This window comes from Hyperoodon ampullatus, assembly GCF_949752795.1.
Source record: "Hyperoodon ampullatus genome assembly, chromosome: 6".
Lineage (NCBI taxonomy): Eukaryota > Metazoa > Chordata > Mammalia > Artiodactyla > Ziphiidae > Hyperoodon > Hyperoodon ampullatus.
In genome coordinates this window covers 27,009,676-27,026,066 of record NC_136919.1, presented here as the reverse complement: position 1 = coordinate 27,026,066, position 16,391 = coordinate 27,009,676, and positions in this window count along the sequence as shown.

Here is a 16,391-nt window from a genome sequence, read left to right as displayed (position 1 = left end):
TAGAGCCCGTGCTCTGCAACAAGAGAAGCGCGCGCACCACAACGAAGAGTAGCCCCCACTCCCTGCAGCTAGAGAAAGCCCACATGCTGCAATGAAGACCCAACACAGCCAAAAATAAACAAAAAATAAATAAATTTAAAAAGAAGAAAAAATATTTCTCTTATAATCATCATTTATTTTTACGTGCACCATCATTTTTTTTTTTTAATTTATTTGGTTACACCGGGTCTTAGTTGAAGGAGGCGGGCTCCTTAGTTGTGGCATGTGAACTCTTAGTTGCAGCATGCATGTGGGATCTAGTTACTTGACCAGGGATCGAACCCTGGGCCCCCCACAATGGGAGTGCAGAGTCCTATACACTGTGCCACCAGGGAAGTCCCTACGTGCACCATAATTGATTTTAAAAGAAATATGGTGCTTTCCTCCTCATAGTCTTTTTTTTTTTTTTTTTTTTTTTTCTTTTTGCGGTACGCGGGCTTCTCACTGCTGTGGCCTCTCCCGTTGCGGAGCACAGGCTCCGGACGCGCAGGCTCAGCGGCCATGGCTCACGGGCCTAGCCGCTCCGCGGCATGTGGGATCTTCCCAGACCGGTGCACGAACCCGTGTCCCCTGCATCGGCAGGTGTACTCTCAACCACTGCGCCACCAGGGAAGCCCCCTCATAGTCTTTTATATTGATTGTGTTAATTATAACCAGGGTCTGTAAAGTCATAGTAGCTAGTTAAATATTTCAAGATTTATGAATAAATTTGTTTGATTTCCCTTAATACATTTAGAATGAATAGAGAAAATTTTCTACACCAAACGAGGAAACAAACATTCTAATCTTAAAGTTAAGAGTTACATGACAATAACTCCATATTAAGGTAGACTCTCAGGATTTTCCTGGTGGTCCAGTGGCTAAGACTCTGCGCTCCCAACGCAGGGGGCTCAGGTTCAATCCCTGGTCAGGGAACAGATCCCACACGCATACCACAACTAAGAGTTCGCATGCCGCAACTAAAGATCCCGCACGTGGCAACGAAGATCCCATGTGCCGCAACTAAGACCCTGCACAGCCAAATAAATAAATAAATATTTAAAAAATAAAGCAGACTCTCATATGGAATTTGGCACAAAGTACACTCTTGGCAAATGTCAATTTCCTTCCTTCCTTCTTCTCTCCTCTATATTATATTGATTTTTTCTTATTATATATGGTATTTTTTGGTTTATTTAAAGAAGTAAAATTTCAGTGAGCATTAAGCACACATATGATTATCACCCAGTCATCCAACCCTCCTGGATGACCCAAGTTGAAAGGAACACAATTTGATGCCTGAGAAAGGAGGGGAAGTGAACTGTAGAGTAAGAGGTGCAGACACTCATTTCAGTCAAGCCTCAGGCAAGTTGCAGGCAAAAGACAAGGGATTTAAACCCTTTCTCCAGATCCATCTTAATGTAATTTCATTATTCACACTAGTTGATTGTGTGAGGGAGAGCTAAGATTTTGTTTGTGAATTATATCTTTTGTGTTGTTTACCATGATCCTGAATAACGGCTGAGAAGACCTTAAAAGAATGCCTTGGGCTAGATAATGTAAATATCTAGAACTTGAGTCAGTGCATCCATTAGTTTTTATTTTTTTAATCATTCTTACTAGTAATTCACAATGAAAACTGAATTTCCAAAATCTGTGTAGTTCTAAAATATACTTAAACATTTATTATTTACGGAGAAGAGAAGAAAAAAGAATGTCTATTCAGAAAGGGCTTATAATCTAAATTTATGCAAAAAAAATGACAAAAATCAGTTACAGTTTGAAGTGACTGCCGACTATTTCCTTATATGAATTTACTATACTCGATTTAGCCAAATCCCTATTGTTGAGCCTTTAGGTTGTTTTTAAATTGGGGACATTATTAATAACCAATAGTTATCGTCTACTAAAGGGGGGGTGGGAAATGATCTTTACAAATATTAACAAATGTCTACTGTCCCCCCCTCAAAAAAAAGGAAGAGCCTTCCACATCTTTCTCCACTTCAAATCATTATATAGACTTTGCATTCTTTTGTCTTTTATCACATCGTGTCAACAATTGAGTCTGTTCTTTGACACTAATGTCTCTCATTTGTTTGAATATTATATTTTCCAAATGCTTCTAGATTTGGATTTTCTACTCTTTTTTTCCTTGCTTAGAAGTTGAATGTGTGTGGTTGTGTCTAATAATTTTTTTTTTTTTTTTTTTTTTTGCGGTATGCGGGTCTCTCACTGTTGTGGCCTCTCCCATTGCCGAGCACAGGCTCCGGACGCACAGGCTCAGCGGCCATGGCTCACGGGCCTAGCCACTCCGCGGCATGTGGGATCTTCCCAGACCAGGGCACGAACCCGTGTCTCCTGCATTGGCAGGCGGACTCTCAACCACTGCGCCACCAGGGAAGCCCTGTGTCTAATAATTTTTGAAAGAAAAGTTTTAGTTAACTGATGGACAAAAAAGTCTCCTTGCAGGAAACCCAGTAGTGAGCTAAGGAAGTGTTGGCATTTTAAGAAATTTGAAATGAAAGCAATCATGTTGAGTGTATTTATATAAATAGCTCCGTATCTTTTCTTCACCTACTCCCCTATCCTATCACAGGTATTCATCATCTCTTACTCGGGTTATTAAAATAGCCATGTTCCCAGTGTTACTCTCTACCTCCTACCCTGTATTAATAAGGATAGCTATGTTGATAGAAAATCAAGACTTACAGAATTTAGTGGCTTAAAGAGCAATAAGTTAATTTCTCATCTCATTCCAGAGTAGGTTTCCAAGTCAGCAGGTGACTCTCCTCCATAAAGTGATTCAGTCCAAACTCTTTCTGTCTTAGGTCTCTGCCACCGGCTAGGACATTTTCCTCATTTGCAAAATTAAGTCTGGGTTCTGATTTTTTACCAGCAAGAGAAAGTAGAAAAAGTCTTAATCTGGTCTGAAGATGCTGGGATGGAAGTAAGTGCACACACTTCCATAACTTCCGTCTCACATTCCTTTGGATAGAACATATTCACATGGCCATACCGAACTCAACAGAGGCTGGGAAATGTAGTCTGGTTGTATGCTCAGGAAGAAAAGGAGACTGGACTTGGACAGACAGCTCTCAGTCTCTGCCACACCCCCTCAGCTTTGCTCAGCCTCCACACTGCTACCAATGTTAGCTAACTGAATCCCAAATCTGATCCTGTCATTTCCACTGCATAAAAGAAATATGCAGTGGTTTTCTATCATTGAACAACAAATATTTTTATTGAGCACCTATTAGGGGTGGAATATTATAGATACAGTGATAAGGAAAACAAAGATTATTTGTCCTCCTGGAGCTTACAGAGGAGCTAAAATCCTGGGAATCGTGCAGTTCTTTCTTCTCCGTCACCCCTACACCCAATCCATAATGAAGACCCATGAATTCTACTTCCATCCAAAGTACTATTCTGCACCCCACTTCCCCATTTTCCCACCAGTGTCACCGCTGTAGATATTTGTTTAAATCCTAAATTACATAGCTCCTACATAACCAGGCTTTATCAAATGAGCCAGGAATGTGCAGAGTGTGCATGGAAATGAAGCATTTAATTTTAACTAATTTGTTGACAGTGACCTATTTTTGTGTTCATCCTGACTCTGCTCTGGCTTGAAGGTGTGAGGGGAACCTTTTCAAGGAATACTATTGGAACCCTTTTCCTTTGCGGAATGACTGGGTTCATTAGCTGTGCTGGTGGTCCATGAGATTTCCTCTCATATTCTTACAACAAACTCCCTTTAATTTGAGTAGTTTGACTAGCTTCCTGCTCCTAGCCACCAAAAGATCCTTCAGTAAAACATTTTTTTTTTATTTTTTGAAAAGTGTACTTAACATCTAATGTGGATATTGCATGGTACTAGATGTTTGAGTGTTAGCATTTCATCATGCTTGGAAAGGGCTTTGGCAGTGGCTGATGCCCAGTCTAAAGAAGAGCAAGACATCTGTATTATTTTTCTATTGCTGCTGTAACAAATCACCGCAAACACACATAGTGGCTTATAAACAATACGCATTTATTATCTCACAGTTCTGTAGGTCAGAAGTCTGCAATTACGTCAAAATTAAAAAAGGAATATTGGGCTTCCCTGGTGGCGCAGTGGTTGAGAGTCCGCCTGCCGATGCAGGGGAACGGGTTCGTGCCCCGGTCCGGGAAGATGCCACATGGCGCGGAGCGGCTGGGCCCGTGGGACATGGCTGCTGAGCCTGCGCGTCCGGAGTCTGTGCTCCGCAGCGGGAGGGGCCACAGCGGTGAGAGGCCCGGGTACCGCAAAAAAAAAAAAACAAAAAAAAAAACACCAGAAAGGAATATTTCCCCAGGTTTCATTGAGAAATAATTGACATACATCACTGTATATGTTTAAGGCATACAGAATGCTGGTTTGATTTACATATGTTGTGCAATGATTACCATGATAGGTTCAGCTGACCTCCATTTTCTCATCCAGATACAATAAAAAAGAAAAGAATAAAGAAAAAGAATTCTTAGGATCTACCATCTTAAGAACTTTCCTACATATCATACAGCAGGGTTAGCTATAGTCATCCTGTTGTATATTACATCCCTAGTACTTATTTATCTTATAATTGGAAGTTTGTACACTTTGACCACCTTCCTCCAATTCCTTCCCCCTCGAACCTCCACCTCTGCTAACCACAAGTCAGATGTCTTTTTCTATGAGTTTGGGGGTTTTTTGTTTTTGTTTTTATTTCTTTTAGATCCCACATATAAGTGAAATCATATAGTATTTGTCTTTATCTGATTTATTTCACTTAGCATAATGTCTTCAAGTTCCATCCATGTTGTCACAAATAGTAGGATTTCCTCATTTTTTATGGCTGAATAATATTCCATTATATATATATAGATATATACCACAACTTCTTTATCCATTCATCCACCAATGGACACTTCGGTTATTTCCATGTCTCAACTATTGTTAAAACAATAATTTTTTCAAATACAGTGAACTAGAGTTAACATGATTTGTTCTAGTTATGGGATTACATCATAAACTCAATCTGAAGTAAGGAGGACAGAATAGCATTGAAAGCAATAAGACTTCTAACTCCAGCAATATCTCTTACTAGTTGTGTGAGCTTGGTTAAGTTATTTAACTTGTTAATAAACAATATATTGCTGTAATAAGTTATGTTTATTATTTTGTTTATTTCTATTATTATTTTATTTATATTATATACTGCTATATAATAGTGATAATAATAATACCTAAACCATAATTATAAATTATATGAGAGTGCTTGTAACAAAGTGTATGTAAGAACTGTTTAGCATAAAGTAAATGATCAATAAATGTTAAATAAATAAATAAATATTTTTTAAAAAACTAGAGGAGGTGAAGTATCTGCTTATTCCATAAAGATATAATTCTTCTTAGCTTTTAAAACAGTGACATGCACACATCTTAAGAATATAGTTTGATGAGCTTTGACAAATGTATGCCTCTGTGTAACCCACATCCCAATCGAAGTATAGACCTTTTCTGTCATCCCAGAAGTTCCCTTGTGTACCTTTCAAGTCATTCCTTCCTACCCTATGAGAGATAACCACTGCTCAGTCTCTAAAAATTAGTTTACAAATCATTGTAGTTTTGTCCATTGTTGAAATCATTGAAATAGAATTTTTCAATATGTACTCTGTAGTATCTAGCTTCTTTCAATCAAAATAATGTCTGTGAGATTTATCTATGTCATTGTGTGTTTCAGCTGTTCCTTCCTTTTTATTGCTGAGTAGTATGAACATATCACAATTTATTTATTCATTCTCCTGTTGACAGACATTTGGGTTACTTCCAGTTATGAATAAAGCTGCTATGAGCATTCTTGAACAAAATTTTTTATGAAGGTAAGTTTTCATTTCTCTTGTGTAAATGCCTAGGAGTGGAATTACTGCATCATACAGTAAGTATACATTAAACTTGATAAAAAACTGAAGAATGGTTTTCAAAAGTGGGCATACCATTTTATAGACCTCCCAGCAAAATATGAGAATTCCTGTTACTCTACTTCCTTGCTACCATTTGATATTGTCATATTACATAACAGTGAAGGAAACCAGAATATGTCACCCCAAAATATGTTGCTTTGGCATGTTGATTAAAGACACTTAGGAAACAGCAGATATAAGAAGGATGCTCTGATCCTCATTTTTCTTTCTGAAAGTAGGAGATAAAACTCCCATGTGAAAGGTTTCCTCCCTGTACCAGGAGGAGAGAAGACATTCTTATCAGCCCAGAGGAAACTGCAAATAAATCTTACTCCATTCGTTTCCTCCCATACCTACTTTCCCACAGTTGGCTGACCTTGGAAGCCTAAACTTCTTTCCTTCATCCTGTCATTTCTCTACAAATTTATTGTTCTTTGTTGAAGATGCTCTGTAAGCAGGAATTCTAAGCTGTCATTTTGTGTCACTTTTTGTTTAGATTTTTACCCCATGATGTGTTATGTGTACTGCAGGTGTTAATAAACTGGTTTTCTCTTGCTAATCTGTCTTTTTGCTAAAGAGTCCCAGTTGAAAACCTAAGATGGGTTAAGTTTTGCCTCTTTACAACAGGGATTATGTCCAATTCTCCTTCTCTCTCTGTCTCTATATACCCGTTCGTCCTCACAATGACCGATAAAATAGGTACTAACATTACCGACATTTTGTAGATGAGGAAACTAAAGTACATAAATATAAAATCACTTGCTTAAGGTCATACAACTTTCAAAATGTGGTGCAGGGAATTTTATCGGGTAGCCTGCTTCCAGTACTGCTCTCACTCACTACATACTGCCTTCTCCACATATAGCTTAAAGAGAGAGAGCTATAATAGATATTGTTACCATATATTATATTTTACACATGTATAATTTATATAATCCAGTTACTTCACTCTCTTTTTTTTGCTGCCACGCACGGGCTTTCTCTAGTTGCGGCGAGTGGGGGCTGCTCTTCACTGCAGTGCGTGGGCTTCTCATTGCAGTGGCTTCTCTTGTTGCGGAGCACGGGATCTAGGCATGCGGGCTTCAGTAGCTGAGGCATGCGGGCTCAGTAGTTGTGGCGCAAGGGCTTAGTTGCTCTGTGGCATGTGGGATCTTCCCGGCCCAGGGCTCGAAGCCGTGTCCCCTGCATTGGCAGGCGGATTCTTAACCACTGCGCCACCAGGGAAGTCCCTACTTCACTCTTATGTACAAATGAAAAGAATAAACCTGAATAGAATTTGGCACTTGTGCCCTTTGCTCTTCCTAAACTTCCTGGTTATTTTTCAAAGTTTTAGATGCTTAGGTATATTTTTCCATCCTGGGTCATGAAAATGATTCCAAAGAAGGAAGGAGGACTGAAGCATAGCTGTTGTGTTAGGACTGAGTGACAATACTCTTAGGTCTTTTCTAACTCCAAACATCTGATTTACTGCTTCACAAAGAAACTAACTCCTGTGTAAATAGGAAATATTTGTGAACTGTTTGCTAATGTGGGAGAAAAATTAAAATGGAGTTGGTATTGCTGAGAGAGCTCACTAAAATGGAGGCAGGAGGCCATTGAGGAAGCATAACTTATGCAAGTCTCAGCCTGGATGGAATTTAACCTTTGACCACTTATTGTCCTAACCAAGTCTTCCAGAACATCTGCCAGCATCTCAAGATACTTATGGAGCCCTTATCCTAAAATAAGTCATGACAGCTTATCTACTTATCTGACCTTTACCCTAAAATGACTGGTGACAGCCACCCCTTAAGGACAAATATTTCATTTTTCATGTCAGAGTACAGCCTCATGCCATTTGCCTTTATAAGCCCCTGACTCTCTTCCCCAGAACACTCTTTTGGTTTTACCTGAATCTCTGTCTCCCAAATTGCAATTCTTAAGACCCCAAATAAACTCTCTGCAGGCTTCTGCATTTTGTTTTGGTTTGGTTTGGTTGATACTAAAGACAAGTTAGCTTTCTTATTTTGTAATTATTAGTCCCTGTAATCACATTTCATACAAAAAGACTAAGTCGTGCAGAAAAGGAAAAACATTAATTTGAAATATTTTTCTGGTTTTATGTTGAAACTGATATAAATGTGCATATATTTGTGAGTATATGAATGTGGGTATGTATTTATTTTCTTAACCTAAAAATCGATATTTTGCTTCAAGATGTTCTTGGTACTTTCCTGTGCTCCGTAAAGACGAATAAGAGCATTTGTGTTTTCTATTATCTGAGTTCCACACTGAAAACAGAATCAAATTTTAGAATTTAGATTTAGTGACAGTAAAATGAAAAATCTATTAAGATTCATAAATTATAAAGATGATATTCTTCCAAGGTCTCAGCATTTATGAGCATATCTTATATCTCACAATAAAATAAATTTGTTTTGCCTGAGTATTCAAAAGGAAACTTCTAAGTTCCTGATTCTGGTTTTGTACAACTGTATAATTAATGGTGATGATCACATTATAAGGGCAGACTTACATGTGTGTGGGAGGTGGTGATAGGGAGGCCCAAATAGAAATTACAAATAAAGGAAATAACATTCCATTTTTTAAAGTACAAAAACCATCTACTGGTTTTGAGTTAGGGATGTGTCACTTAAAAAGAAAGACAGGCTTCTGCATTGCAAGACTGAAGCTAAATTGAATTTATTTTTATAGTTAAAGAAAGAATGTGTCAGTCAGGAGAGGAATTGATGGGTCTTTTATTTTATTTTATTTTTTTGTGGTATGTGGGCCTCTCACTGTTGTGGCCTGTCCCGTTGCGGAGCACAGGCTCCGGATGCTCAAGCTCAGCGGCCAGGCTCACGGGCCCAGCCGCTCCGCGGCATGTGGGATCTTCCCGGACCGGGGCATGAACCCTCGTCCCATGCATTGGCAGGCGGACTCTCAACCACTGTGCCACCAGGGAAGCCCGATGGGTCTTTTAAACAAAAGAAAAAGAAAAGGGAAATTCCTAAAGAAAATTTTGGCTGTACTCATTTAACACGGCTCAGGGGAAGCAACTTATTGGAAAATTTCAGAAACCACTTTCCCAGTGGCAAATCTAACCCAATTTTGAAAGTGGCTATATTAGGTCTCTTACTAGTAATCATTCAAGTTAACTTATTCCTTTTGTTCCATTTCCATGTCCACTATTCAGACCTGTGGTCATAATTTTTCTTTTGTCCCATGGAAGTGTGCCTATTGGAGGCAAATGTGCTAGGCTTATTTCCCTGAGTGTTCTGGTCTCTGTAGCAGGTATATTTTTATTATAAATTCAAACATTGACACTCAGCCTTTGGGCACTAGCTCCTTTGAGCTTGGTTAATGTAAGCTTACTCTAAGCCTGCCTAAGCTAACCTTTAAGCCTTCAGGGGGTAAGAGTCAGACCCTGTAGACACGTTAGTAAAGTTACCAAAGTACTGGCACAAATTACCAGTATTTTTCCCTCCAAAGACCTCTGAATCACAGTTTCCTTTCAAAACATCAATGCAGTTGTTGCTCATCTCATGAATCCATTGAAGTAAAGTGAAATAATATTTATAGAGAGCTTTTCTCTCCTAGAAAAGAAAAAAGGTTGCCAGTTGTAACTTCACAGAATCAAAATAATAGGAATTCAAATAATTTTCTCCTGCTTTTTTAAAATATCTTTCTATCCTGCAGCTGGAATGGCCTCTGATGATGAAAAGAGAAACCATATCTCTAAAATGGTTTTAAAAATTAGCTGAAGATAAAATTGATGAAATATTCAAACTCTTGAAAACTATGAAAAACCCTACAGAGAAATCAATGATTTGAGAGGCAAGTTTTTGAAAATCATTTAAATGTTTTGAAATGAAAAGATGAGAAATAGCAAAATTTATTTTACAATCATTATATAGAAATTTTATTTTAAAAATATATATTATATGTGTATATCCCAAAGGATAATATTAAAATCTGAATCTTTTATAATAAATCATACTCTGTGTAAGAATCATCAGTTTGTTCATTGGAGAAAAATAAATTTGTCAGAAGCTACTTGGAAGTGTAATGGTAATTTTAGGTAAAATGAAAAATGTAATAATAGTGTGAATTAACATTTAAAATTAATGCCCCATTTCTTTTTTGTCTCAGAAATTTGGTCTTTCAAACAGTATTCATTTACACCAAGGACCTGGAGAGGTTAAGTTACCCAGAGTCATAATGCCAAAAAGTTGTGGACTGGGATTCCCACCCAGAGAGCTTAACTCTAGAGCTTGATCTTTCCATTTACTGCGGTATGTCCCAGAGAATTGATGCTTAACATTAACATGCAGATGTTTGAACCTATGTTTCATTCGCTAAGAATTGTTAAGAGAATTCTAGGTAAAGAATTGTTGACTGAGGGACTTCCCTGGTGGTTCAGTGGGTAAGACTCCGAGCTCCCAATGCAGGGGGCCTGGGTTCCATCCCTGGTTGGGGAATGAGATCCCACATGCATGCCACAACTAAGAAGTCCACATTCCATAAATAAGACCCAGTGCAGCCATAATAAATACATAAATATTAAAAAAAGAATTGCTGGGCTTCCCTGGTGGCGCAGTGGTTGAGAGTCCGTCTGCTAATGCAGGGGACACGGGTTCATGCCCTGGTCCGGGAAGATCCCACACGCTGCGGAGCGGCTAGGCCCGTGAGCCATGGCCGCTGAGCCTGCACTTCCGGAGCCTGTGCTCTGCAATGGGAGAGGCCACAACAGTGAGAGGCCTGCGTACTGCAAAAAAAAAAAGAAAAAAAAAAAAAGAATTGCTGACTGAGCTGTCAAATGCAGCTAAAATTTCAAATAGGAACTTGAATACCTTCTGACAATCCTTGATGACTGTTGGTAAATCCATTCAAATTCTTTACATTTAATGGTACAAATAAATATGGTTAAAGTAAGTTTGAAGTCAGAAATGCCAAACTGATTTGCCTACTTATCCTAAAGTTCCCCTTCACAGCTAAGATTTTCACCAGAGCACTTGGAAATTCTGTTCTAAATATGTATTCCATAAAATATTATTCTCATGAAATGTTAAAATCTTTAATCAAATAAGTTTGGGAAATGCTGGACTAAATGAAAATAAAATATATTTCTTTATCCACAATTTCTCAGAGCCTTTAAATTGGTAATATACACTCCCAAGAGGGAAATGAGCTATGCAACATTTCCTAGGTTTATTTAATCATGCAAGTCTTCTTTCTTCAAATGAGCCTCTTGGGGTTTAGTGTTCCCCCAAACACCCTACTAAGAGCTGCCCTAAGCCAATTTTTCAGGCACAGTTATAAGGTCCTTTTTGGTAGATTAGTGAAGTATCTATTAGTTAGAGTGGATGAAGATTAACTATGCCTCCTTAACCTCACTACTAGGTTATAGGAAAGCAAGTCTGGGACATAATTATGGGACATTTACTAAACAGAAATTCATTATTAATAAAGCATAAGACAATACTATCTCAGTAAAATTCAGGTCTCTGTCCTTTTTTTTTTTTTTTTGGCTGTGTTGGGTCTTCGCTGCTGCACACAGGCTTTCTCTAGATGCATCGAGCGGGGGCTGCTCTTCGTTGTGGTGTGCGGGCTTCTCAGTGCAGTGGCTTCTCTTGTTGCGAAGCATGGGCTCTAGGCATGCGGGCTTTAGTATTTGTGGCACGTGCGCTCAGTAGTTGTGGCTCGCAAGCTCTAGAGTGCAGGCTCAGTAGTTGTGGCGCATGGGCTCAGTTGCTCTGCGGCATCTGGGATCTTCCTGGACCGGGGCTCGAGCCCGTGTCCCCTGCATTGGCAGGAGGATTCTCAACCACTGCGCCACCATGAAAACCCCAAAATGCTGTTTTAAAAATAGTATTTTAGGGCTTCCCTGGTGGCACAGTGGTTGGGAGTCCGCCTGCCGATGCAGGGGACGCGGGTTCGTGCCCCGGTCCAGGAGGATCCTGCATGCCGCGGAGCGGCTGGGCCCGTGAGCCGTGGCCGCTGAGCCTGCGCGTCCGGAGCCTGCGCGTCCGGAGCCTGTGCTCCGCAACGGGAGAGGCCACAACAGTGAGAGGCCCAATTAGCTAAAAAAAAAAAAAAAAGATAGTATTTTAGAAATAATGCCCCAGGCTCTGCAATGGCCATTTTCTAATTTTAAAGTTTTCTTTAGTTGGCTATAATAGGAAGACTGTCTTACTTCTTTCCCTGTAAACGTAAGGGTTTTGATATCTGGTTTCAGAGTTTATAGTTTCCTAGACATGTGCCTCCTTGCACCTTAGTTTCCTGAGGGCTGGTGTCCAGCTGGGAGGCACTAAGATGGCTGTGTTGGTATTTTAAAGCTGGCCTCTGTGCTGATTGTTTGGTGCTGAGCTGTATCATTTGTTAAAACTTTTGAGCGATGATTCTATCATCCTTGGGAATAAGGATATCAGCCTGGTAGTTATACATTCTGACTCTCATAGTGGGATCAAGGATGCCTATCTGAATCCCTACAGAGCCCTTTATTCACTCTCTAGCTGTGGAAATTGTCAGTCTTCCTGTTTAGCAGAATTGATGAGAGGGGCAAAGCGACATTGAGATGTGGGAAAATATTTACAGAGACTATGAATATGTGTAGGATCTGCAAGGTGGCAATTTAACCTCTGCGATGATCACATGACTTTTTTTTTTAATCTTTATTGGAGTATAATTGCTTTACAATGGTGTGTTAGTTTCTGCTTTATAACAAAGTGGATCAGTTATACGTATACATATGTTCCCATATCTCTTCCCTCTTGCATCTCCCTCCCTTCCACTCTCCCTATCCCACCCCTCCAGGCGGTCACAAAGCACCGAGCTGATCTCCCTGTGCTATGCGGCTGTTTCCCACTGGCTATCTACCTTACGTTTGGTAGTGTATATATGTCCATGCCTCTCTCTCGCTTTGTCACAGCTTACCCTTCCCCCTCCCCATATCCTCAAGTCCATTCTCTAGTAGGTCTGTGTCTTTATTCCTGTTTTACCCCTAGGTTCTTCATGACATTTTCTTTTTTTCTTAAATTCCATATATATGTGTTAGCATACGGTATTTGTCTTTCTCTTTCTGACTTACTTCACTCTGAATGACAGACTCTAGGTCTATCCACCTCATTACAAATAGCTCAATTTCGTTTCTTTTTATGTCTGAGTAATATTCCATTGTATATATGTGCCACATCTTCTTTATCCATTCATCTGATGATGGACCTTAGGTTGTTTCCATCTCCGGGCTGTTGTAAATAGAGCTGCAATGAACATTTTGGTACCTGACTCTTTTTGAATTATGGTTTTCTCAGGGTATATGCCCAGTAGTGGGATTGCTGGGTCATATGGTAGTTCTATTTGTAGTTTTTTAAGGAACCTCCATACTGTTCTCCATAGAGGCTGTATCAGTTTACATTCCCACCAACAGTGCAGGAGAGTTCCCTTTTCTCCACACCCTCTCCAGCATTTATTGTTTCTAGATTTTTTGATGATGCCCATTCTGACTGGTGTGAGGTGATACCTCATTGTGGTTTTGATTTGCATTTCTCTAATGATTAGTGACGTTGAGCACCTTTTCATGTATTTGTTGGCCATCTGTATGTCTTCTTTGGCGAAATGTCTATTTAGGTCTTCTGCCCATTTTTGGATTGGGTTGTTTGTTTTTGTGATATTGAGCTGCATGAGCTGCTTGTATATTTTGGAGATTACTCCTTTGTCGGTTGCTTCATTTGCAAATATTTTCTCCCATTCTGTGGGTCGTCTTTTCATCTTGTTTATGGTATCCTTTGCTGTGCAAAAGCTTTTAAGTTTCATTAGGTCTTGTTTGTTTATTTTTGTTTTTATTTCCCTTATTCTAGGAGGTGGGTCAAAAAGGATCTTGCTGTGATTTATGTCATAGAGTGTTCTGCCTATGTTTTCCTCTAAAAGAGTTTTATAGTGTCAGCCTTACATTTAGGTCTTTAATCCATTTTGAGTTTATTTTTGTGTATGGTGTTAGGGTTTGTTCTAATTTCATTCTTTTACATGTAGTTGTCCAGTTTTCCCAGCACCACTTATTGAAGAGGATGTCTTTTCTCCATTGTATATTCTTGCCCCCTTCGTCAAAGATAAGGTGACCATATGTGCATGGATTTATCTCTGGGCTTTCTATCCTGTTTCATTGATCTATATTTCTGTTTTTGTGCCAGTTCTATACTGTCTTGATTACTGTAGCTTTGTAGTATAGTCTGAAGTCAGGGAGCCTGATTCCTCCACCTCCATTTTTCTTTCTCAAGATTGCTTTAGCTATTTGGGGTCTTTTGTTTCCATACAAATTATGAAATTTTTTGTTCTAATTCTGTGAATAATGCCATTGGTAATTTGACAGGGATTGCACTGAACCTGTAGATTGCTTTGGGTAGTATAGTCATTTTCACAATATTGATTCTTCCAATCCAGGAGCATGGTATATCTCTTCATCTGTTTCTGTTATCTTTGATTTCTTTCATCAGTGTTTTATAGTTTTCTGAGTACAGGTCTTTTTCCTCCTTAGGTAGGTTTATTCCTAGGGATTTTATTCTTTTTGTTGAGATGGTAAATGGGATTGTTTCCTTAATTTCTCTTCCTGATCTTTCTTTGTTAGTATATAGGAAGAATGCAAGAGATTTCTGAAGAATGCACTTTGAATTCTTGTCCCTGGTTAAAGTACCAAATTTGAACTCATCTTTTTACCTTTCTTCAAAGAGTCTCTGCTTTCCGTGTCAGTAGTAGCTCTGAAATGTAAAAGCCAGTTTAATATGTTTATGCTTTTATTATTTGTCTTGACATTATAAAATCAAGTTTATTAGATTAACAGAGGTTTCAATTTTTTTTTTTTTTTTTAGTAGTGGTATCCTATTTCCAAAGCAAATATTAACTGGAAGCCCAGTATAAAGAACAGAGAAGCTGCAAAGTTTAGGTAGATGGTGTGGTAATAAGTTACTTAAGTTAGAATTTTGTGATGCTTCTCAGCATAGACAAAAAAAGAGAGGATGTTCAAATGGTGAAGTATGGACATTTCAAGACACAAATCTGTTTTTGTTTTGGCCGCCCCACACAGCTTGTGGAATCTTAGTTCCCGGACCAGGGATCAAACCTGTGCCCCCTGCAGTGGAAGTGCAGAATACTAACCACTGGACCACCAGGGAATTCCCGGGACATAGATCTTGGTGACTGTTTGGGTTGAATTGTGTCCTTCTGAAAAGATATGTTGAAGTCCTAACCACTAGTACCTCAGAAGGTGACCTTATTTGGAAATAGGGTCTTTACAGAGGTAGTCAAGTTAAAATGAGATCATTTGGGGGGGCCCTAAATGACTGGTGTCCTTATAAAAAGAGGAAATTTGGACACAGACACACACAAAAGGCAGACAGTGTGAAGACAGAGAGAATGCCATCTACAAGCCAAGGAACATCTAAGGCTACCAGAAGCTTGGACCAGATTTTTCCTCAGAGCTCCCAGAAGGAATCAACCCTGCCAACACCTTGATTTCAGACTTCTGGTCTCCAAAACAGAGAGCCAATAAATTTCTTTTGTTTAAGTCACCTAGTTTGTGATACTTTGTTATAGTAGCCCGAGGAAACTGATAGAGAGGTTTAAGTGGCCAACTGGACAGAGTTTTGGAGGTGGAATATCCTACAGATTCTGGAATGCATGTTTACTGTACATGTTTTTCTGGCATGGGTCAAGGACCCTTGATTAGTTATATGCTTGTTATTTATCAAAGGTCTATCCTGGCTCAGCTAAGCAGACAATACTTGTAATTATTGTGTTCACCCCTTGGAGTTGGAAATCTCTTTTTAGTACATACTGTTCATGATTTAAACCAGAGGTTGTAAACTGGCAACCTGCTTGTAAGTATTTCGTTTGGCCCACCCAGTGTTTTAAAACAAGAAAAAGATGTACTTGCTTACCAGTATTTAAAGATCAGATTTCTTATAAACACTTCTGGATTTCTGATTTTTTCTTGAAAATGAGATATGCATTCCCTCATGGCAACAGTTGGCTATTGCTGAAGACCTGCTTCCTTTAGCCAGGCCACATTTCTGTCAGCTGCATTATCACCAGGCCCAATTTGCCACAGGCAAAGAAGCAAGAGTGGTTGGAGCAGAGCAAAAAAGTAGAGAGTGGTAGGAGGAATGCCCAGAGGTTAAGAGGATGTGTCAGAACATGGCACAGTTTGAGGCCATCAGTGACTCTGGTTTTTACTCCAAAAGAAATGGGGAGCTGTCGGGAGGTTTTGAGAAAAAGATCTGACTTAGATTTTTAAATAATCACACAACTGCCCTGCTAGGATTAGACTGTAGGGGGAAGACACTAGACTGCAGTGGTGGAAGCAGGGAGACCAGTTCAGAGGCTTTTTACAGTGATCACGGGACGGCTTCTAATATCATGGTAGCAAGGGAGGTGTGTTA